The sequence below is a fragment of the Rana temporaria genome, chromosome 1, assembly GCF_905171775.1.
Source record: "Rana temporaria chromosome 1, aRanTem1.1, whole genome shotgun sequence".
Lineage (NCBI taxonomy): Eukaryota > Metazoa > Chordata > Amphibia > Anura > Ranidae > Rana > Rana temporaria.
In genome coordinates, this window is record NC_053489.1 from 447,118,210 (window position 1) to 447,144,247 (window position 26,038).

At 44.9% G+C, this 26,038-nt stretch overlaps 1 protein-coding gene across 2 annotated transcripts in view; it reads left to right on the plus strand.

Moving 5' to 3' along the window:
* Positions 1–267: 267 nt before the first annotated feature.
* ADAMTS10 (ADAM metallopeptidase with thrombospondin type 1 motif 10) overlaps positions 268–26,038 on the plus strand; it is a 203,937-nt gene continuing 178,166 nt past the window's right edge. For both annotated transcript variants that reach the window (XM_040327130.1, XM_040327138.1), the window contains exon 1: positions 268–700. The gene's annotated coding sequence lies outside the window, so the exon portion shown is untranslated. The remainder of the gene's footprint in view (positions 701–26,038) is intronic.

Consider the following 26,038-nt stretch of genomic DNA (forward strand, 5'->3'; position numbering starts at 1 on the left):
ATCTCAGCTTTGAGGAAATTCTAAAAAATAATTTCACAACAACAAGCATGGTGTATATGCGTCTCCCATTTCTGATCATTCTTCCAGTGTGCAGAATGCTGTAAATTGACAGTCTACATTGTGAACAATTATATTGCTTAAATGAATATTGCCGCACCGCTTGCTATGAAAACATTTGCCATTTGACACCCCTGGAAAGCTACATGCCTTGAGAATTGACTGCCTTAAGAGAGGTACCAAAGAGGGGTGTAACTGTACTGCAGTCCTTCCTACATATTTTGCATCGACCATGCCCACTGCCCCTGTGGCAACTTAACTCCTCTTCTGCCACATAACCTCTTCAGAATTACACAATGATGTGTTTCCAAGTCATCTGGCAACAAAGGGGTTAAATCGATGTTGCTACCTCCTTACTAATTATGCTTTAAAATTTCACACGCATACAAAAGTTTTGGCTACTGTCTGGGAATGCTCCTTTAAACACAACCCCCTTTAATTATGTGAGGTCAACGCACTTTTTTTTTTTTTTAAGCAAGCAGCTGCCAGAAAAATCATCCACTACATAGATTGCTTAAAAAACTAGGAAAGAGCAGGTCCCAGGAACATCAGGATCAGTGTGCGGAAAGCCGGCACTCATTTGAAATCCTCAAGGAAGATCACAAAAAAAAAGTGTGCTCGGGTTCATTCTTCTAAAGAACCGGTATGTATAAATCTTTCTTCCTTAATACAAACTGTAATGAAATACTTTGATTTAGCAAGTAAATTGGTCTTTTTGTGCAGATATATTTTTTTTTTTAGTATACTAAAACCGTAGAACAGAAGTATTTTTATTTTTGCAGTCAATGAGACTAATACAGTATGTGTCTATATTTAATGTCCATATGTAAGTATAAATTCTGCATGATACCATAATTCTGTGTGACCTAATGTGTTGCTTTACAGGGAAGGCTATTTTCATCGTATTACTTTATCCAAGCCAAAGCGACTAGAAATGTTAATTTTGTAAGAACGGAAAAAAAAGGATTATTTTAGTTGAAGAACTAATAGCGTGGGATTTGATTTAATGAACTTACTGAATATTTGCATGGATTCTTTCTTTTTTTTTTTCAAAAGATCGCTTTTACTTATTTTTTTGCAAGTTGGTATTTGAACACAGCACTGCTGGAATGCATAGGTTACGTTACAGGCAGCTGGCTTGTAATGACTGTTTCTCCTTTACAAAGCACCCTTTGTATAAATCCTCTTATTATCCCTTCAATAACTAATTGCCTAAATCTTGTGATGTGGCTCTATAGCAGCTCACCTATTATAATAGTAAATCTCTTTAAATTTGCAGTTTGTTATTCAGTCGAGTTTAATATGTAGCCTGTATGTTCCTAATATGATTATTTCTCACCCTATTTTTTATTTAATTTTTACTCATAAATACTTTTTGTCACTGTAATCTTCCCAGTGTCCTGTAGTTAACACTAAAGAGCCACCATTACATTTTGTTAGGTCTTTTCTTGCTGAGACATTCCATTTTTTCTTTGAAGTCTGACCTCTGTGGTTAATAAGACCTGAGGAGTCTTCTTGAGACCTGATAGGGAAGAAGGGGTAATTGAAATGATGTGTGCAATTATGACAACAACAAAAAAGCTAAGAAGTAGTCAAAGCTAGCAATCACTTTATATTCTTTTGGCTGAACAGTTTATGATTTGCGCTACTGAACATATACAGTATATCCTCATTGACCTGAGTCATGTTTTGTTGATGATAGACTATGAGAAAATCACAATGTAACAGTATAAACTTTTATCTGTTGTGTAGTTAGCTTAAAAAGTTGAAGACATATGGACAAACCAACCAATATTTACCATTCAGAGTGCCAAATCAAGCAAACCTAAAATCACCTGTGTGATTGCTAATTGTACTCTATCAAAAATTTGTTATATTAGCAATACTCAATGGATATGACTCATGAAAATAAAAAGTATACCAAGTTAGGCCTATTCTAGACCTGAGCATGTTATTTGTATCTTGAAAAGCAGAAATTACATCTCCTGAGTTGGCTTCCGGTACTTATTACTATTTACCTAAGGTCTTGACCTATTTAGGTTACTTTAGATGCTATTGTATCAGATTAACCGCTTCACTCAGGTTCACTTAGGCAAACCAGTCATATGCATTGAGCCCAATTGGACTCTGGACAGACGGCGGACCTGAGAGACAATTTTAATCACGCTCACTTTGTATGTGTGTTTGTCCATGGTTTTGTTATAAATAAAATAAACTTAAGTTACTGTATTTATTGGCGTATAACACTCACTTTTTTACCCTGAAAATAGAGGGTAAACTGTGCCTGCGTGTTATACGCAGGGGGCTGTGGAAAGTTTTTTTCCTGAAACTTCCCTCTTAAAGTTAGGGTGCGTGTTATACGCCTGTTCGTGTTATACGCCGATAAATACAGTATATCGCTTTTAGTATGCCTAAAAAGTCCATATTTTATCAATTCTAGCTTTTGATCTATTCTAGACCTAGACCTAATGAGAAGATTTACAAATGTTTTACAGCATAAAGTACATCTAAACAACTCAACTCCTGTCCTCAGGACCCATTAACACACCAAGTCTTAAACTTTTTTCTTAGTTTTGGGTAGAATGGGTGCTTTCCGTGTATGTTGGGGAGGTTTTCCTTCACCTTCAGTTCACAGGAAGTGAGAGGAGGTCTCAGCAGTAAAGGAAATCCTTCTGTAGACAGTGGTCATGTGAATTTGTCATTAATGGAAGGTTCCTGTCTTGTTGAGCACTTATATTGCCCGCTTTAAGCACCAGTGATACTGGTCTTCAAGACAAATAGTAAAGATGAATTTCCCCAACAATAAAACAAACAGCAATATTACACTCAAACTTAAAAAATGGATTATAATATGTGAAGCTTTGGGTGTTCCTCAGACTATACAAAGACAAAACACTTTACTGTTCCTATACCAAAAATAAATACAAATGAATAAAAATATCTCAAGTAACATTTTTTTTTTAATGCAAATGACTGTACCCCATTTCCCTACTCTGAAATATAACCTAAAACCTAGATGTCACTCAGAAATAAAAACACCCAACGCTTGATAAGTCCTTCTTTATTAAAACAAAAATCATCAATCATGATTCCTGCCATCTCAACTAAGAAAAAAAAAAAAGGTTTTGCATATGCCTCTATCCCAATGTTACACATAGCCAAATGACAGCTCCCTGAGTTGTTTTTAGCTATATTAGGGGGCGAAAATAAAGGTGACATCATTGCCCAAATATACCCATGGGAATATATAAATAATGATGTAACCCCCCCTCAAATCCCCACCCATTTGCTCTTGTGGTTGGGCATTCCTGGCCATGTAAGTGAATGGGCTGGATGACGTGAGTGTTTTTCAAGGACACAGTGGGTGCAAGCAACTAACATTCTGACTGAACACTGTGCTCATCCTTAGTCAATAAGTGCCTACACCCTCAGCTTGAGATATCTCAGTGCTGAAAAGATTCTTCACATCTAGAAAAATGACTTGATCCTAAGGCCCCGTACACACGACCAGTTTCCTCGGCAGAATTCAGCTTCCGCCCGAGTTTCTGGCTGAATTCTGCCGAGAAACCCGGCCGTGTGTACACTTTCGGCCGAGGAAGCCGACGAGGACCTCGGCGAGGAAATAGAGAACATGTTCTCTATTTCCTCGTTGTTCTATGGGAGAACTCGGCCCGCCGAGGTCCTCGGCGGCTCCAGGACTGAACTGGCCGAGGAACTCGATGTGTTTGGCACGTCGAGTTCCTCGGCCGTGTGTACGGGGCCTAAGAGCTATCATCATCATCAAGAGTTGGGCATCACAGAATCTTGGCGTTGGAGATATCTTCAACTTAGTAATGCGGCTGAAGCTCAGTTGGGGAACAGAAATCAGTATTGAATAAAACCTTACTTCAACCAACAGACACTAGATTAATCCTTTATGGAACTGTACTACAAGCGAAATTGGCCAGGTTGCAAGTTAATTGGCTGAAAGACATTCTTGATGTCTTGAAAAGTGTCTTGAGTGTACTAATTTTTTTTTAAAAAACAACTCTATCAGCCCAAGATAGATTCTTTCAACTGAGAATCTTCCATAGAATATATTATACCCCCTTATGACTCTTTCATATACGTAAGAAAGGCAACCTAATTATCATAAGTCTCAAAAACAAAAAGAAGATTTCTTATATATGATGTGGAGTGCGAACGATCAAACTATTCTGATCCCAAGTCCTTAACTTTATTGCCACCACTATGATTTGCCATTGCTAAATGGTGCATCTTAAGTATCTTTGAGGATCTTGATCTTAGTGCCACACAGAAACTATTTTTGAGAGCTTTATTGTATTATGCTAGGAAAACAGCATTCTTTTATACTAAACCCATTCACCTTAACTTTTGGAAAAACATGTGAACCAAGCTTTACTGTTTTATATGCTAACCTGTGAAGCCAGAGGCTGCATACTGAAATCTAACATGGTATGGAACATTGATAAATTTTTCAGATACCTGTGAGATGCCTCCTCTCCTAAGTTATTCTGTGGGCCACTACTTATTGTCTTGTAACCAGTCGGTTAATTCTTTGTACACCTACAATTTGTGATATGATGCTTCTGTCATATAGTCTTACAATGGATGTATGTTCATGAGTCTACCTTTTCCAATTTATTTTCTTCACCTATGCCTTGTAAGACTACTGTACCTTGCATGTTATTGCATAGTTTGTGAAATAAGGAAGCATTATGAAAGACTACTGTATTGCAATTACTGCACTTGGTGCGTATGTCATTCCTTGTTTTTTTTTAATGCAGCAACTGCATGGACACAGCTGCTGCTCCCGAACTGACTGCTGTGTGGGTACGACTGTGTGTCCCTGAATGTAGACAATGTACACTCGGGGACAGGTACCCGCACACACAAATCTATGTGTCCGTGCAGCTGCTGTGTCCCAATTGATATAAGTGGGACTGCCTGTGCACCCAATGCAGGCAAAACACAGCCTTCCCACAGGTGTACGCTAAAAGTGGTTGTATGCCCTTACGTGTACCTAGTAAAGTCACTAGCCTTAGGTGATACACAAAGATTAATCAAATCCTCCTACAAAACTTGAACCTGCTGTCATGTTTTCTCTACCTTCGTTCCAAGTCCAGAATTTAAAAAGCTTGTCTGAGTTGTCAGAAAACAGGGGACGCAGAGCTAAAAATCTACACTGCAGAGCTCAGTGAGGAGAGCTCTGGGAGCTGATTGGAGGGAAGGACATACCCCCCTGCACACAGCACACAGGAACAGAGATGAGGGTGTCAATCTGCTGGAGCTCCCTTCCCATCACTTTTTTCTTTTTGTGTCACGAAAACTTGTCACAAGTGACTCATGTTGATAGCACAGGAATGAAGCAGCAGACAGAAATGACTCTTATGCCTTGTACACACGATCGGACATTCCGACATCAAAACCGTGGGTTTTTTCTGATGGATTGTTCGCTCAAACTTGCCTTGCTTACACACGGTCACACAAATGTCGGAAATTCCGAATGTCAAGAACGCGGTCACGTACAACACTATGACAAGCCAAGAAAAATTAAGTTCAATGATTCTGAGTATGCGTTGAATTGATTCCGAGAATGCGTAGGATTTTTGTGCATCGGTATTGGCTACAGACAATCAGAATTTTTCCGACAAGAACTTTTGTTCTCGGAAAAATTGAGAACCAGCTCTCAAACATTTGTTGTAGGAAATTCCGACAGAAAATGTCCGATGGAGCATACACACGGTCGGATTTTCCGACAACAAGCTCACATCGAACATTTGTTGTTGAAAATTCCGACCGTGTGTACGTGGCATAAGTGTTCTTAATTGAGACAAGAACATACTACACATGCAAAGGATATTGCATTCTTCATATTTCATGTCTTTAAGGGGGTTGTAAACCCTCAAGGTTATTCACCTTAATGCATTCTGTGCATTAAGGATAAAAACCTCCTGTGATGTAGCAGCCCCCCAGAGCCCCCCTTTTACTTACCTGAACCCTGTCTTTCCAGAGATGGGGACAAGCACACCTGCTCCAGCCGGTGTCTCAGGTCCTGATTGGATAGATTAATAGCAGCGCAGCCAGTGGCTCCCGCTGCTGTCAATAAAATCCAATGATGAGGGAGCTGGGGCGCGGGGCCGAGTCCTGCTGTCTGTGTCAATGGATCAGGACAGCAGCAGGACATAGGAGCGTGCCCGCACAAGTGCGAGTCCCCCGGTGGAAGAGTGGCTCTCCAACGGGGGAAATGGAGAAGAGGAGGAGGCAGGAGTTCAGCTAAGGGACCCCAGTAGAGGAAGATCGGGGCCCCTCTGTGCAAAACAAACTGCACAGAGGAGGTAAGTATGACATGTTTTTTTTGTTTGTTTGTTTTTTAAACCTAAACCATTACATATGCTTTAAGTAATCCTGTTCAGACTGCATAAAAAAAATCAAATAATCAAGATACAGAATTAGTGAATCATTTGTAACAGATGTTCAGTGTATACATGAGATAACATACATATATTTTTATATTATGTAAATGTGATGTCACATGCAGAACTCCAAGAAAGGCACCAAGAGGTTACATTGGTTTTGGTCAGATTGCCCTAGGGTCTAAGGTTTGAGTGGAGACATACAGTTTTGATAACTCAAGATAAAAAAACTATATAAACTCTACCAACACCATTTGTGTACTATAAACACAGACCACTGTGCATTGAATTTTCAAAAAGTTCATTGTATCAAAAGCATAGAATAGCCAACATTAAAATCCAAAATCAATCAATTGTGACATTCGTGCAGATAAAACTCAGTGTCCACCATACATGCCCACCTCCAATGACCATTTGTATATAACAATGGGAACTCTAATATATAAAACACAGTGGTAAAACTGACGCCCCCATTTATGCCAGATGATTAAAGGGTAAGTTCTCCTGGCATGGATATACCGGGGCTCAGAACTGGAGATTGCGGTGGTCCAGGTCAGCGGGACTGGGGGGGGGGGCGAGGACTGGAGGGGGACCTGTGTAAAGTTCACCTTACAGATTTTTCTGTGGAGGTGAACTTATACTTAAATGTATATACATATACACAGGTTAGTGCTTGGCTGAATTCCTGCAAGGGATGTATAGAATATGCCTTGGACTAGTAAAAACCTAAAATCCTGGAAAAAGCACACAATTAGATCAATTCAGCACTAGTCCTTAGTGTGATGAAGTGATAAGGAAGTAGCTGAAAAAGCACAAAATGATAAACAGTGGTCCAATGTAGGTATGTTTATCAGGACTGTGTTCAAAAACTGTATATCATAGATCGGCATGTAAATGTAAAACTGTAATGGAGCCATGTCCTCAAATCGTAGAAAAAATTGATACCTTATTATTTGGTTTGCTGCAATCAGAAAAAAGGCGTAAAATGCCAAAAAATATCTAAACAATAAGTGGATTGCACTAACCTTATAGTTGGACCCAAAAGTGAACAACCTATCTGCAAAGCCCTAAAAGAGCTCTATACAACATAAATATGTGCTTATAAAGCAAAATTATTTATTCATTAATATGTATATATGTACTCAAAAGTACTTGAATTAGACAAACGAGACAAAACCCCTGTGCTTTAAATAAATATACTGTGCAAAATATTCCCCCAAATGGGCAAAAGTGTTTGCTGGTATATATCGCCAATTATTATTATTATAAAATTCTTTTGCTTTATAAGCACATGTCCTGAAATCACCTCCCTCACACTGTGCTGAAGATCACAATGGGAAACCAAAACTTGCGTGCAAGCTACCAATCCCAGTCCCTGGTGAACCATTTGTATTCCAAGGGGTAAAGTCCCAAACAAATATGCAGTTCCAAGGATATGTTTGGTAAGAGATACTTATCGTATCCTTCGAAGCGTCAATGTCATCGGCACAAGTTGAATACCAATTCCTTGCAGGATCTGCTAAGCCAAAAAGAATGAAGAGGCGTCCTCTGGTCACAGGGGCAAGGGTGGACAGTGAGATAGCCTAACCGGTTTCGCCGGTCTTCGTCGGCTGCTTCAGAGACTCATAGGAGTGCGAACCTGCCTCCACATGTGGCCCCCAAGCTTTAAATGGCGATCATTGCGTATCACCTCACGTGCGCATCTACATCCTGGCACATCACAGGTGTGCCCACCGTCATACTGCATGAGCTGCGGAACATCCACGTAACTCACAGGGTGGCGCCACGGTGCATGTCAGGTGATTATGCAAGTGTAGTGGCTCGTATCATTCAGCACAGTCTATAAATGACTGAGTTCTCCACAAAAGGGAGCTCCATAGTGATTGATAAAATGTCCACCAACACCAAAAGCTTAGGAGAACCACCACAGGAGGCTGAAGCACTCATAATTGGCTATAAGTAGAAATCTTAACATGATACTAAATATAATGTGTATCACTAAACAAAATATGTACAAAGGGCTTTAAAAAAGGATTGATAAATCTAGAAATGCAATAGCTCCTTTAATTTAAAAAAAGGTACAAAACTGATACTATCATTCAGGTCAGGGGTCTTGGTGGCCTCCAACTCCCAGATCCAATGAGTCTCATGTTGAAGTACCAATTAGTCAAAATTATCCCCCCTCTAGTATCCTGGGGGATGACTTCAAGGACCCAAAACTTGAGACAACGAGAATCTCAATTATGTTGTAGGCATACGAGTCTAGCTATTGGGGTCTTTAGATGGTAAGGCTCAATTTCATATAGATATACAATTTTCCATTACATTAGTAGGGTTTACTATTTAAAAAATGCTTTGGTGCCCGTTGGAAGATGCATGAGAAACAATACATGTCGGAAATGTTCTTGTACAAAAGAGTTTTATTGAAAAAACACATCAACAATCAAAAAAAAAGAGAATACAAAAGAAAAAAAAGGCAGTGGAGGACACACCATAAGCTTATCAAATATCAGAAAAGATAGTCCGTAAACCTGAGGTTAGTCCCGCTCCTAGGGATCCGAAAGCGAATCCAGAAGGCCGGCTATAAAATGTCCTCAACTCAAGTGGCCTGCTAGAGTGACCTAATGCTGGCTTAGGTAACATTCCGGTTATCACACCGGGGTAAATGTAAAACTTAAAAGCACAGTTGTTATACAATACACAACCTTACAAAAAAAATATATGTATATAAAAAATAAAAAAAAATTAGAAATATATACATATATATATAAAAATAAATGATGTGACAAAAATAAAAAATAAAATATATAAATATAAACATATATATATATATATATATATATATATATATATATATATATATATATATATATATACATACATATATATAAAATTCAAGCAGGCACATAACAGAGGAAATCAGTATTCCAATTTGTAAAAGAAAAAATGCATCCTGTGTCCAAGGCCAGCAGGACCAAGCCTGAGGGCCCGAGCCACAAAGAAAGAAAGGGAGGATGAAAAGAAAGAAAGCCAGCTAGAAAAGTAGCATGAACAAGTAGCGATGAAGGGAAAGAGGAATAGAAATAGAAAAGAACAGCAAGAAGAAAGTAAAAAGAATAAAAGAAGATAGAAGAAAAAAAAAAGGAGGAAGGAAAGGGGTCCACGGGGTGGGGGGAACGGAGGCTCATCAAAGAGAAAGTAGTGCTGGGTCAAACCGTGAAGGGTGGTTGTAAGCCACCCAGGGTTGCCACACCCGGAGGAATTTATCGTGGGTATCTGCCAACACAGCAGTAAGTTTCTCATTAACCATAATATCATTAATGCAGTTTTTAACTGCTTCGAAGCTGAGAACCGGGGTCTTCCAGGCCCTTGCAATGATCAATTTAGTTGCAGTAAAAACATGCGCCGCCAACTGGCGTTCAGGGCGGAGAAGCTCCGTGATCGGTTTCCATAAAAGGGCCTCAAAGGGGTCCCTCTTCAAGTTGGTATCAAAGAGGTTGCGGAGCAGCGCATAAACTCTAACCCACAATCTGCATACCCTGGGACAGGTCCACCAGACGTGTGCCATCGTACCCTCCTGAGAGCATCCACGGAAACACAAAGGAGAGTAGGAAGGTATGAAACTCGCCAGCTTGGTCGGGGTATAGTACCACCTATAGAACACTTTATAAGCGTTCTCTTGAAAGAGAACATTTGTAGAACATTTAGACAATGCCATGGTCATAGCCTGCCAATCTTCCGGATCGAGTTGCTTCCCAAGCTCAGCCTCCCACTGGAGGTGATAAGGTCTCAAAGGCGGTCTCTTAGAGTTGATAATCGCTGTGTAAATCAGAGATATGAGACCCGGGGAATGGGGGCGCGATCTACATAAGCTTTCGAAGGGGGTCATGATATAGGGGGTAGGTTGGGATCTGAGAAGGCGCTGAAGGAAATGTCGGAGTTGTAAGTAGCTATAGTGTTCCCTGAGGGGAATATCATGGGAGGAACGTAAGAGTGAAAAAGAAATAATCTTGGTTGGAGAAAGCATAGAATGAACATCTACGAAGCCATGTTCAGTCCACCATGCAAACTGTAAGGCATTATCCCTACCTGGTGGGAATAGGGGGCTATGAAGAAGGTGAAGCAACGGAAGATGAGGGGAGATCAGACCTGCAGAATATTTAACCGAATCCCATAACCGAAGGGAATGGGCCAGACAAGGACCTATAGAAGGCGGGCGATGTGCTCGAGGGAGCCATGGAAGAGAGGCTAGAGGCGTCGGGTGGGAGTCCACCAAATCAAAAGTAGCCCACAATGGCATTTGCTGTTTCTCATGGAGACGAGACAATGGAGCGATACCCGCCGCAGTATAGTAAGCAAGCAAATTAGGAACCGACAGGCCACCATTAATTCTGCGTGCAAAAAGCACCTGCCTCTTAATCCTGGGCCTCTTATGGCCCCAGATAAACTGCATAAGTTTACGTTGGTGTATTCTAAGGATATGAGAGGGTACCTGGACAGGTAAAACCCGAAAATAATAGAGCAGTTTTGGAAGATAGGTCATACGTACCGTCGCCACCCTCCCGAACCAAGAGAGCGGAAGAGTGGACCAAGAGGCGAGCATAGCTGACAAATTGCCAAACAAAGAAGGAAAGTTGGCCTGATACAGTTCGGAGTACTTCGAGGTAAGCTTAATCCCCAAATAGGGTAATGAGGTCAACCATTGAAAAGGGAACGCCGACCGTAGGGAGTCTAAATCCAAGGGGGAAAGGTTGATAGACATTGCCTTCGATTTTGCCTGATTAACTGCTAAGCCTGAGAACAAAGCAAAAGAATCCAAAAGGGACAACAAATTGGGGAGAGAAATTCTAGGTTTGGTGATGGTCAACAGAATGTCATCTGCAAACAGTGACAATTTGTGTGAAGTACCCGCCACCTCCACCCCCGACACGTCCGGATGGGATCGAATGGCCTCTGCCAAAGGCTCCAGAGCCAGGACGAACAGGAGCGGGGAAAGCGGGCACCCCTGCCGTGTCCCCCTCCTAATGGGGAAGGTGGACGACTCAAATCCATAGTACCGAACCTTGGCCTGAGGGGAGTCATAAATAGCCGAAATCCAGCCCAAAAAAGAAGTACCGAAGCCATAATGGCTAAGGACTTGTGTCAAATAAGGCCAAGACAGTGTGTCAAAGGCCTTATTGACATCGAGGGACAAAAACATCGTTTCCAGGGACCTGGCATGTACAATATGTTGAATTTGGAGAAGCCGTCTAATTGCATCCCCCGCTTGTCGACAAGGGACAAAGCCCACCTGATCCTTCTTTATCAGGCGTGGGAGAAAAGAATTCAATCGATTGGCCAAAATCTTAGTCAAGATTTTCATATCGATATTAATTAATGAGATTGGCCTAAAATTAGCCCAAGAGGAATGGTCCCTATCCGGCTTCGGGATCATCACAATGTTAGCGGTTAGCAGATCAGGCGTGAACGACTGACCTTTCTTTATGGAATTATACATGGCCGCCAAATGTGGGGCCAGGACGTCCGCTAACTTCCGATAATACAAGGCCGTGAAGCCATCCGGGCCCGGTCTCTTTCCGACCTTCAAGTCCTTAATACATTGAAGAACTTCCTGGACCTGAATATCTCGATCCATCAAAGACGTGTGTGCGTCTGATAGAGAAGGCAAGGATAAGTTAGACAAAAAGGTATCTAGACCTTGAGTAGAGGAATGAGTAGGGGGAGAATAGAGCTTTGTGAGACGGTGGCGGAATTCATCCAATATCCGTTGTGGGTTACCCGTGAGGACATTGTGGCGGGTGCGCAGGTTTATGGGAGCAAATTTAGGGGCGAAGGTTCGGAGTCTATTAGCCAGCATCGCATTAGGTTTATTCGCCTTGGCGTACCACTTTTGGCGAGCCCAACGCAAAGTGCGTTCGGCTTCATCAGTTAAACATAAATCTAAGTCCGTACGGACCGCATCTAAAAGTCTGCGATTCGCCGGGGAGGGAGTCTGCTTGAAGGCCGAAGACAAGACCTCCAAACGCTGCTCCAGAGCCCGACGAGCTTGAGTACGCTCTCTCTTGCGCTGTGACGCTATGCGAATCACATGACCCCGAAGGACCGCTTTATATGCTTCCCACAACGTCACAGGAGATGAGACAGTCCCCGTATTGAGGTTAAAATAGTCCTTAGAAGCTTCGTGAATATCATTAAGAATCGATTTAAAAGACAGGAGGGAGTCGTTCATGACCCAGGGGGCATATTGCGGTTTGTTGAGAAGAGAGTGACATACTGTCAAAACAGGGTCATGATCCGACCAGGGGGCCGCTAAAATGGAAACAGAGTCGACCAAAGGAAGATGTTTCCGGAGTACAAACATATGGTCGATCCTGGAATGGGAGTGATGAGGGTGAGAATAGTGGGTATAGTCCCTACCAAGGGGATGAAACTCCCGCCAGAGATCCACCAAGTCATGATTACGCAAAGCCTGAAGGAACTTTTTAGCAGCGGGAGAGGGGGACTTGTGTTCCGATGGATACTTGTCAAGCGAGGGGCTCAGCGACACATTGGAGTCACCAGCAAGTAAAAGTGTGCCCTTCTGATGGGTCCTTAACAGGGAGCAGACGTGGGTCAGAAAGGGTCCCGGATTATCATTCGGGGCGTAGTAAGTCATGATAGTTACCTCATTATCCTGAACAGCACCCTGCAAGAGGAGATATCTGCCATCCGGATCAGCGATCTGTTTACTGCAAATAAATGGAACTGAATTACGTATGGCAATAAGAACACCTTTCTGTTTAGTAGGACCATTGGCTAAATAAACTTGGGAGTAGTTTGAAGCAAAATACTTAGGACAAGAAGAAGTGGAGAAGTGGGTTTCCTGTAAACATGCTATATCAATGTTTTGCTGTTTAAGGTATTTGAAAACCTTGACTCTTTTTTGAGGGGAGTTCATGCCCTGGACATTCAGGGACAACCAGCGAAGGGTCATTGAATCAGGGGAATATCTCTACAATATACTCCGTTCACGCACCCCGGGGACCAAAGAAGAAAGGGGGAGAAAAGAAAAGAAAAAGAAGCGGAAGAAAGGGAGAAAAAAATAGAAGACAAAAGAGAGCAAAATAGAGCTCGGAGTAGAGCAAAGACTAGGTACATAGATGCATCATGACGTGGGCGCTGAAGCCCACAATGGGGTGGGACCACGACTAAGACAGCCGTCCTAGTCAGGTGCCAACACATGAGGGGAACAGTGGTCCGTCGGGACCAGCAGCCTATTGTTTTACTATAAAACTTAAATAACATTAGCACAGAAACTAAAACATCAGTAAAAAACAGGGCAGAATCAAAAAGAAAAAACATGGTTCAAACAATGACTAAAATGGCGACTACCATAGGCAGTCAACAGATTGAAACATATGACGTGCAGGTCCCCCGAGCCCCCAGAGACGACCAACATAGGGCCGTCAACTCCCGGAAGCAAGAGGGACCGAAGCACCACAGCCATAGCCACAACCCCCCAGCCCCACAGGGCAGGAGCGGAGGGCCGCGGCACGGCATCCCTAAACACACCCAATCCGGCAAACTGCGGGAGCGTCCCCCACCCCAAATGCACCCCCTCCCCCCTCCGCAACACCCCAGAAAATTACAGAAATAGTTAAAACGAACAAATAAGAAAAAAAAACTAAAATAAAAGTAAACTCACAGCCCGACCCGCTCGGGCAAAATGGGGGGACATCAGAGGAGGAGGGGCAGGAAGGCACACTCAGGTCAAGGCCTCGCGTGGCAACAAAGGGAGAGCAATCAGTGCCCCGGACCACCATCTCACAAGCGGGGCGGTCAGCAGGGCAACCCCCCCCCCCCGGCCACGCAGTCACGGCCAAAACAGGACGAAGTAACAGCAGGGGGACACAAACCAAAATCCACCATCCCGATCCATGTGTGGAGCTAACAAGAGAGCAACGTCCAGATGGTGCAACACAGGATCGGGTAGCTTTGAAGGAAAAAAAAAATAAAAAAAACAAAGATTGGGTGCAATCAAAATGAGAAAAAATCAAGCAAGTTCAGCCATTGTTGGACTGCTGAAAACGCTGGGCCTGCAAATCTCGCAGGGCCTGGGATCCAGACTGAGAGCCCTGAGAAGCCCGGGAGAGCTGACGGGGTGGTCCGGAGGGTCCGGGCCTGGAAGATGAAGACGGAGCATCATGCTGGGATGAAGGGAGGCCCAGTTGAAGATCCAGGAAGTGGCGCTTCAGATCGGCAGGGGAGGTAGCTTGGTAGTGGCGACCCAGGTGAGAGAAAGACAACTTGAACGGGAATCCCCATCGGTATTTTATCCCATGGGACTGAAGGATTTGAAGGTAAGGCTTGAGGCCCCGTCGCCTGGCAATTGTGACCGGCGAAAGGTCAGCGAATAGCTGGAGGGAATTACCTTGGAATGAAAGATCCTGACGTTCCCTAGCAGACTGCAAAAGCTTCTCCTTAGTACGATAGTAATGGAACTTGATAATCACATCCCTCGGGGGCCCCTCAGAAGGCTTGGGGGCCAAGGACCTGTGAATGCGATCAAATTCGAGCCTGTCTGCCGGTATGCCAGGAGCCAATTCTTGGAAGAAAGCAGTAGCTGTTCCCTGCAAGTCGGTGATGACCTCGGGGATACCACGGACACGCAGATTGTCTCTGCGGGCCCTATTTTCCGCGTCTTCCAACTTGTCCCGTAGTGTTTCCAGCTCAGTTGACAACCTGCACACTTCCTCCTCATGGCCGTCTAACACAGTGGTGGCCAAATCCATGCGTTGCTCCAACTGATTGGTGCGATGGCCTATTTCTTTAAGACCCCGCACAAAGTCCGAGGAGAGCTTACGAGAGGCAGTGGTGATTTCATCCCTCACAATGCTGCGAAATTTGGCCAGCAAAGTCTCCGAGTCTGCAGGGAGAGTGCTTTCCCCATCCATGGGAAACAGATGGAGACTGTCAGCAGGGGATCCCGAACTAGCAGCTGAGAGCCGAGTTTCCTCATCAGGCTCCGGAGGCTCAGGCGCCATCTTGTTTCGGCCCCTACCCGAGGCCGGGGAAAGCTTACCGGGCTGCCGCTTCTGCTTGTTCTTCGCGGCGCGGTGCATAACCACCGGCTGCCCCGTGTACTCACAAGCTCCCGGAGGTGAGTAATTAATGCCCCCGCTGATTCTGTGCTACGTTAGGCTGGTTTGTTGATCCCGACGGCGCGGAGCTAAGGAATCAGGCAGGCATCTCCATCACTCGCGCGCATGCGCCCCCCAGATTAATGTCCATTTCACGGGGTAATGTGCCCCCGGGCAGTCAAAGGGGACAGTGGTCTATATACAATTGTTTCTGCAGCAAGGTCAGGCAGCAAGTAGTGATTGATAAGTAGGTGACACCGACCAGGCACTAATCAGGGCTGAGGGGTAGTAGGATGCCTGAGAAGGCCAGGAGTAGTTGGAGCAGCAAGATGGCCGCCGACCTCCAGGAGTAGGCCGAAGCCACGGTCTTTCCTGAGAGGGGAGGCCGGCCGAGTAATAGTTAGGCCTGGTGTCCCCCCCCTATGCTGCAATCGTGTCCCCAGAGCAGGCTACTGGATGGTGACAGCCCGGGATGTCAGTCGGTCGGGGAGAGGCCTAGGCCCGTTACTCACAGTGTCCTGATAGCTGCAGGGATCCGGACAGTAGGCCGCAAGATGGCGCCGCGGAGCTCTGCGGTCCCCGGCCGGAGATTAGGGGGTTTCCCCCTAGCAGAGCGGGCAGGTGGATACCTCCGGAGATGTCCCGGCAGGCGGTGTAGGAAGGGCTCCTCTCCCTGCGACCGGGATGCAAGTGCCACGAGCTCCGGAGGAGGCACAGGCCGCAAGATGGCGGCGGCGCGGAGCGGGTCACTCCACAGCTGTAACCCGGGATTCTCGGTGGATGTGCCTCCAAGCCAGCCGGACCGGCCACAGTCAGCTATGGAAGGTAGGTGGCGTAGTAGCTGCCGAGTTAGGCTGGATTTGAGGCGAGGATGGCAGTGGATTCTCTCTGCCTGCGTGGAGCTCAGCATCCACACGTCCTCCCTGCTTCACGTCCGGACACGCCCCCTACATGTCGTAAATTTTCAAGGGTGGTGTATTGATACACTTTTTGACACTGCAGGAAACTTAGGGCCATATCCACAAAAGAGATACTCCGGCGTAAGCCGTCGTATCTCTGGTTCTAACTTTGGAACTGATCCTCAGAAGCAGTTTTCCTAAGTTAGGCAGAAGATCCGACATCTGTAAGGGACTTACACTGCCGGATCTTAGGATGCAGTACCGCATCCGCCACTGGGGGCATTTCGAGTCGAAATGCCTCTTCTAGTATGCAAATTAGCACTTAGGGCGATCCTCAAAGCTTTTGTGCCTAGTTTTTTCGCCGTAAGTGTTAGTTTGCCTGGTGTAAAACTAGGGCTGCTTTTACAAAGTGTAAAGTTAGTCACACCTTGTAAAGGCCCATTCAAGCGACGGCATTTGGTATGCATTCCCGAGGGAGAACTCCACGGCAATTTGTAAAATCCAAACCGGCATGGGTTCCCCCCAGGAGCATACCAGGCCCGTAGGTCTGTTATGGGTTGTAAGGAGACCCCCCTCCGCCGACAAATCGACGTAGGGGGTCCCCCTACAATCCATACCAGACCCGTATCCAAAGCACGCTACCCGGCCGGTCAGGAATGGGAGTGGGGACGAGCGAGCGCCCCCCCCCCCCTCCTGAGCCGTGCCAGGCCGCATGCCCTCAACATGGGGGGGGTTGGGTGCTCTGGGGCAGGGGGGCGCACTGCGGGCCCCCCCACCCCAGAGCACCCTGTCCCCATGTTGATGAGGACAGGACCTCTTCCCGACAACCCTTGCCGTTGGTTGTCGGGGTATGCGGGCGGGGACTTATCGGAATCTGGGAGTCCCCTTTAATAAGGGGGCCCCCAGATACCGGCCCCCCACCCTAAGTGAATGGATATGGGGTACATCGTACCCCTATCCATTCACCTGTAGGCAAAAAGTAAAAGTTAATAAACACACAACACAAGGCTTTTTAAAATAATTTATTATTCTGCTCCGGATGCCCCCCCTGTCTTCGTTATTAGCTCAATTACCAGGGGGGCTTCTTCTTCCACTCTCCGGGGGTCTTCTTCCACTCTCCGGGGGTCTTCTCCGCTCTCCGGGGGGGTTTCTTCTTCCGCTCTCCGGGGGGGGGCTTCTCCGGACTCCGGGGGGCTTCTTCCATCTTCTCCCCTCTTCCGCTGTTGACTCGGCGAACCCCGGTTCTTCTGCAGATGTCCGGTGCCTTCTTCTTCAGCGCTGGCTGCCTGCTATGTTTGTGTGTTAGCTCAATTAGTAACAGGCAGCCGGCGCGGTCTTCTGTGACGTCAGGGTCTTCTGTTCTTCTCCCTTCTTCCGATGTTGACTCGTCGCCTCTTGTCGCTGTAATGATGGAAGCGCGCCTTGCATCCCATTTATATAGGCATCACCGTCCCATCATGCTCCGGCAGGTACCCACGTGGTGGGTGCCTACCCACGTGCACCCACCACGTGGGTACCTACCGGAGCATGATGGGACGGTGATGCCTATATAAATGGGATGCAAGGCGCGCTTCCATCATTACAGCGACAACAGGCGACGAGGCAACATCGGAAGAAAGGAAGAGAAGACCCTGACGTCACAGAAGACCACGCCGGCTGCCTGTTACTAATTGAGCTAACACACAAACATAGCAGGCAGCCAGCGCTGAAGAAGAAGGCACCGGACATCTGCAGAAGAACCGGGGTTCGCCGAGTCAACAGCGGAAGAGGGGAGAAGATGGAAGAAGCCCCCCGGAGTCCGGAGAAGCCCCCCCCCGGAGAGCGGAAGAAGAAACCCCCCCCGGAGAGCGGAGAAGACCCCCGGAGAGTGGAAGAAGAAACCCCCCCTGGTAATTGAGCTAATAACGAAGACAGGGGGGGCATCTGGAGCAGAATAATAAATTATTTTAAAAAGCCTTGTGTTGTGTGTTTATTAACTTTTACTTTTTGCCTACAGGTGAATGGATAGGGGTACGATGTACCCCATATCCATTCACTTAGGGTGGGGGGCCGGTATCTGGGGGCCCCCTTATTAAAGGGGACTCCCAGATTCCGATAAGTCCCCGCCCGCATACCCCGACAACCAACGGCAAGGGTTGTCGGGAAGAGGTCCTGTCCTCATCAACATGGGGACAGGGTGCTCTGGGGTGGGGGGGCCCGCAGTGCGCCCCCCTGCCCCAGAGCACCCAACCCCCCCCATGTTGAGGGCATGCGGCCTGGCACGGCTCAGGAGGGGGGGGGGGGCGCTCGCTCGTCCCCACTCCCATTCCTGACCGGCCGGGTAGCGTGCTTTGGATACGGGTCTGGTATGGATTGTAGGGGGACCCCCTACGTCGATTTGTCGGCTGAGGGGGGGTCTCCTTACAACCCATAACAGACCTAAGGGCCTGGTATGCTCCTGGGGGGGGGAACCAATGCCGGTTTTTTCTTTGAAAAGTGGCATGGAGTTCTCCCTCTCAGGAATGCATGCTGAGCGACGCTGTCATTTTTTTTTTACAATTATTTGTTTTCCCGGCGCGTCTTTTTTTTCACCCGTCGCAACTTTAGTGTCCCGTCGCAATCCACAAAGCCGCCCGGCGTCAATTACGTTCGCGCGATGCACGTCGGGAAAATGACGTCACACGCATGCGCAGTACGGCCGGCGCGGGAGCGCGCCTCATTTAAATTGTAAACGCCCCCCAGAGAGGAGGAACGCCTTACGACGGCGGCACTTAACTTACACGGCTTGAAATTTTTACGTAAGTGCTTTGTGGATCAGGCACTTAGGTAAAAACTTTAAGTCAGTGTAACTTAACTGCTGAAAGTTAAGTTACGCCGCCTGGCTGAGGATTTGGCCCTTACTTTCTACCATCCCATATGCACTTTTATGCACAATTGAAACATGTTGTCAGAGTGCAAGGAGATATGGGCAGATGGACCCATTCCTATTTGTAATCTGATTCAATCCACCAATAGCTCCAAAAAGCTTAATTCCCCAATGTTATGTTACTGTGTTATCTGAATTCCTTACAGGCGACCCTGTAAAAATGCTGGCCAGGTGGGAGAGGGATGTTGGTCTGTTAACCACTTACCCCCCGGACCATATTGCTGCTCAAAGACCAGAGTACTTTTTGCGATTCGGGACTGCGTCGCTTTAACAGACAATTGCGCGGTCGTGCGACGTGGCTCCCAAACAAAATTGGCGTCCTTTTTTTCCCACAAATAGAGCTTTCTTTTGGTGGTATTTGATCACCTCTGCGTTTTTTATTTTTTGTGCTATAAACAAAAACAGAGCGACAATTTTGAAAAAAATGAATATTTTTTACTTTTTGCTGTAATAAATATCCCCCAAAAATATATAAAAAAACATTTTTTTTCCTCAGTTTAGGCCGATACGTATTCTTCTACATATTTTTCGTTAAAAAAAATCGCAATAAGCATTTATTGATTGGTTTGCGCAAAAGTTATAGCGTTTACAAAATAAGGGGGTATTTTTATAGCATTTTTAATAATATATATTTTTTACTAGTAATGGCGGCGATCAGCGATTTTTTTTTCGGTATTGCGACATTATGGCGGACACTTCGGACACTTTTGACACATTTTTGGGACCATTGGCATTTTTATAGCGATCAGTGCTATAAAAATGCATTGGATTACTATAAAAATGCCACTGGCAGTGAAGGGGTTAACACTAGGGGGCGGGGAAGGGGTTAAATATGCCTGGGTGTGTTATTACTGTGGGGGGGGGTGGCCTCACTAGGGGAAACACTGATCCTCTGTTCATACATTGTATGAACAGAAGATCAGCATTTCCCCTGCTGACAGGACCGAGAGCTGTGTGTTTACACACACAGCTCCCGGTCCCCGCTCTGTACCGAGCGATCGCGTGTGCCCGGCGGCGATCGCGCCCGCCGGGCACACGCACGGGAGTCGGGGGCGAGCGGGGGGCGCGCGCGCGCCTCCTGCGGCGCGCGCCCCTAGTGGCGGCTGAGAGAGAGGACGTTATACTACGTGCTCTCGCCCAGCCGAGCCGACCTGCCGACGTAGAACGGCGGTGCGCGGTCGGCTAGTGGTTAACAGGTGATCACTAGAATGAGACATTTTATTCTGTGGTGACTTGCTCCCTTAATGTATCCCGACATGTACAATTAGGTAGATTCACGTAGGGGCGCCTAACTTTAGGGCGGCCTAGCCTAGCCTTTTTAGGCTACACCGCCGTAAATTAGTTAGGCTAGTAGTGATTCTCAAACCACTTACCTGCTAATTTTCGGCGGCATAGCCTAAAACGAGCGGGCGTAAGGGCGCCAAATTCAAATGACTTGGAGGGGGGCGTGTTGTATGGAAATGAGGCTTGACCTCACGTTTTTTGACGTTTTTTGACACTGCGCATGTGCCGGGCGACTACATTTCCCAGTGCGCATTGCGGCTAAGTAGGCCGTACGGGCCTATTGATTTTGACGTGTACGTAAACGACGTAAATCCCGATTCGCGGACGACTTGCGCAAACAACGTAAAAAATTCGAACCTCGCGGCGGGAACGGCGGCCATACTTAACATTGTTATTCCACCTCATAGGTGGAATAACTTTAGGCGGCCTATCCCTTACGGAAACGACGTAATGCGACGGTGTAGGCCTGGCGTACGTTCGTGAATCGGCGTATCCCCTCATTTACATAATCTACGCCGGCCGCAATGGAAGCGCCATCTAGCGGACAACAGAAACATTGCAAGCTAAGATAGAACGGCGCAAGCCGGCCTATCTTAGCTTTGTTTAAGTGTATCTCTGTTTGAGAATACACTTAAACAAACGCCGGCGTAGATTCAGAGTTAGGTCGGCTTATCTACTGATAAGCCGGCCTAACTCTTTGTGAATCTACCTAATTGTCTTAAGAGCACATCACACTCCCCTATGCCTCTGTGAAAGGGGCAGCAGTGAGGAACACCTTTGTAACAGATGTAGTAGAGATCACAGGGGTTTGATTAATTAACTATGGCAATGCCCAAAATGACATATCTGTTGGAAAGAAATGTTAGACACTTTGAATAAGTTAATGTACCACTGGACCCTAAAAATTGCCTTTTGAGCATTCTTGGGGAAGCAGTGCAAGAAGAGTTTGTTGGGGTAGTGATGGGCCATGCGCTCTTTTATGCCCATGAATTAATACTGCATCTTTGGAAATCCCCAGATCCTTCCTCTCATAGGACTTAGGTGACTAATGTAGGTAATATCCTAGACCATACGGGTATACTTCTGGCTATGTTGTATAGTGTAAAGGGCATTCTTGTCTTTTGATATCTTTGATGCTTTATTAGTGCTGGCAATTGCTGGAGGACTGTTAGAAACTGTATAAGTGTTTCACTAACGTGCTATCACTTACCTAATGACAATTGTATGTAATGTCCTGGAATGCCATATTTTCTTTAATAAACTTGTCTTGATTAAAAAAAAATGCTTGACTGCAAAGAAGAATTATAATCACTAGAAACCAGGAAGGATACAAACACATATGGATGCAAGGCACAAAAATCATTACATGCCAGGAAGTATGCCAATGGTAACAAAAGCAAGTACGACTGGGAGGTCTTTCTGCAAGCCAAAAGAGGAAAAACTGGAAAACTGGAAACATCTTTTTCAAGTCTTTTCTCATAAGTCTTTTCTCATGTCTCCTTATGAGTCTTATTTTAATGTTTGGACTTGCAGAGCAAGAAATACTCCAATATAACGTTCAACTTCAAAAGGTGACACCTGGGAAAATTAGGACAGTGTGTAAGACACAGCTTTTGAGTGTTAGTATGCAGTTAGTATGCTCAAAAAACACTCTGTGTTATGTTTAATACTTGTATAATGTAATGTTTCCCAAAGTGGAAATACAAGGTTATGATGTAATTTCCTTTCTGTGTTCGCTTAATTTTCAAATAAAACAAGAAGGGTTTAGCTATGTGGACAGTACTATCTTTATTTTTTGAACAGATTATAGACTAAGCTACCGTCAAAGTACTAAATACTAGGGCTGTTACCGATTAAAATTTTCGTGTTCGATTAAACGATTTTTTTTAATCGATTAATCAACTAATTTTGATTAATTATAACGCACATACATTTTTCGGATCACCACCATATATAGTCCCCACTGTAATATCCACAGACAACTCCCCACTGTAATATCCACAGACATCTCCCCCACTGTAATATCCACAGACATCTCCCCACTGTAATATCCACAGACATCTCCCCACTGTAATATCCACAAACATCTCCCCACTGTAATATCCACAATCACCCCCACTGTAATATCCACAATCTCCCCACTGTAATATCCATAGACATCTCCCCCACTGTAATATGGTCCACATCTCCCCCACTGTATAGGAAGATTAGTGCTTGCTTAGTCTTACCAGAAAAGCCAGTCAAACACGAGCAGTCGAGGCTGGGTGATGATGTCAGTGCGCCTAGGCTCACCTAGGCCAGTGCCGGGTGGACCAAGATGGCCGCCTCTCCGGGAGCTAGGCCGAAGCTGTGGCCTTTCCTATGGCCGAGGCAGCAGCGGAGCTCCGCGGATCACCTGGTGTGCCGATTCGCATATGGTGACCCACTCAGAACAGGGCTCATTTACTATTCGTAAAAAAAAATGACCTCCCGAAAATAAATGTCCTTAGTATCATTAGTATGCTAGATCTAATTTAAAAAAAATGTTTTTTGAGTGATCCCTCGCTTTAAAGTATACTATGCTTTGCTGGTAACCTAGCAAAGATGAAGTTCCAGATAAACTACAACAATGGCTTACCCAAGTAGGCAACACATTCGTCAAAAATGCATAGATAATGCCACAGGGTGCACAAGTGATAAAACACAAGCTTTTTTTGTGAAAGAATAGAATTATGGTCCAGACTGTTATAACATACAATCCAGAACAAAATAGTGATGCAGAGAGAATGAACCACACTTTAAGCGAAAGTGGCAGACACATGCTTTTGAAGCAGAAGTGCCACAGAAAATTATGACCGCCTTCTATCTACAAAACTGCTCCCCTGGAAAAGCAACAGAGAAACCCCATATGAGCTATAGAATGGAAAGAATTTGACCTGAAACACATCAAAATCAAAATTGGAAGCAAAGCGTACGTCCATGTTCCTGAAGAAAACCATAGTAATTAGGAAAATTGGAACCTTGTGCTAGGGAAGATATAGCACATTTGACATTTGAACAACAACCTGAGCATGAAGCCCCACCACCAGTACTGCATGAAAAGGAGAAGAACATCACTGAAATTGCAAAGAATTTGAATCAGTGACTTTTTCCCTGAAAAGGAAGCTGCAACCTCAGTCAGAAAATCTGTGAGATCCAATAAGGACATCTCAGCTAGACAATTGTCATATACTGTACGATTCACATAGTGCCACATGAGAAGAAACACAAAAGTTACATATTCATGAGAAGCAAATGTGAATTAAAACTGCATATGAAGTGATAACATCTCTCAACCAGATCAAAGCTAAAATGCAAAGGTGTAAGCATATTGATAGAAACAGCTCACCTTAAAGCCGAGGTTCACCCTAAATATAAAGTAGAGATCATCCATAACATCTTTTTATGTAGATCGACATTTCGCTATGCAATTTTTTTAAAATCATTTAAATACCTTTTAATGTCTTTTAGATACAGACACTTCCGGGTCTGTCTCCCGCGGGAGTGGGTGTTTCGCTTTTCTGTTTGCTTAGAGTCTTTCGCTATGTCTCCTGGGAGCACAGCGTCATGCTTTCCAGGAGACTAGTAATTCCCCATAATGATGAACTCCCGCGGGATTTTAAACGTCACATGACTCTTAAAGCAGGTCATGTGACGAGGACGAGGATATCAGCTTCACGATTCCCGGAAGTATTTGCTTGTGGGCTTCACAATGCCCACAAGCAAGATGGAATCTTGCTGCAGAAAATTTTATAAATCAATATTTCCGGCCGAATGTAATTGCGGATGCATGTGGATTTCATACAAGTGAGTACACTCCTAACAATCATAAAAGCAGTAGATGGACATGTTAAAAAAAAACGATTCCCCGCAGAACCCCTGCTTTAAGGTGGAAGAAGTAGAACTTTGACCCTATAATGGATAGCGCAGACATGCCTTGGGGGGGACTTTAAAACACTGCAATGACTACATGTGTAGATATAATAGCTGCCATGTCATCTCTCTACAGATGTAAATCGCTACCAAGACAAAGTCTGAAGAACTCCAAAAGAAGATTTGACTTACAGTATATGCGAAGTAGCTCTTGAGTTCTGATGTTAGCATGCATAGGTGGAACAACTATTCTCATATATTACTCCATGATTAGTAGTTTTGCCTGTAGATAGTTTTGTCTCTAGGTGGTGTGTGTTACACAATTCCAAAACAACTTGAGATTCTATATAAAAACAGAATGCAATGATTTGCAAACCGGATAAACCTATATTTTATTCAAAATAGAAAGTAGAAAATATATCAAATGTTTAATTTTAAAATTAATGACAGCAATATTGCAAGTGAAAAATCTATTTCAGAAACATACAAAAGAGAAGAAAAGGCAAAACAAAGGGAATAATGCAAACATTAATACAAAACGTCATTATTTGTGGCAGTGGGATGGCACCGAAGTCAGTTTATAAGTCTATCTTCAAAGGGGAAGGCAGCAACACACGCTAGTCCTTCTTATCTTCATTTAAATCAAGTTGCTGGTGTAGAAAATGCATCCTTCTCAATGGTAGAAGGTCTTTTACACATGAACCATTTACAACACCCTTCATGGTCCTCAGTATTGGTTGTGAAATGATCAGCAACATGGATCATTTGTGAGATAGCTTGCACAACAGAAGGCTTCTTAGAAAGGCATTCAAAACGGTGAGAACTCAGCCTTGTCCTTGACTTCACAGTGATGTTGAGTGTAACAGTATTGGTTCTGATTTCCTTGTCAGTAGTGTTAATTTCGTCAACAAAAACATTTTTGTCAAAATTTTCATCAGCGGCATTTTTACAGTGATGAAAATTAAACAAGACAAAAAGTACAGCACATTTCGTCCACTGACGAACACTAGGACAAAAATCAAATCCGTTTTCGTCAATGAATGAAAAACAGGACGAAAATGTGAGGCGGGGACCTTTACCCTCGTGAACAAACCCTCAGAGCTCCGCCTGCTTTCGCAATTTATTCCCAGCAAGCAAGCGCACTGTGACGAGGACGACACTGAGTCTGTAACTAATGAGATGACCGCACCACCAGGCGCACAGAGCAGAGCAGACTGTGAGTGTGTACAGTAAGGCGCCTTTCACACGGACGGCTGTTCTGCCACAGTTATTTCTTTTGAAATGCAAGACTCCAGGCACAGCGATCGGCTGCATTTGTACACTGCGATTAGCTGCGTTTACATGCAGCTACGTTTAGCTGCGGTTGGCCATTATTGTCATCCCCATAGCAACCGTTTTTATCTTGATGTGTCCTGTTGTTTTTTCTTTTGTTCACGCTGCTATCCGCAGCTGACACAGTGCACTGCG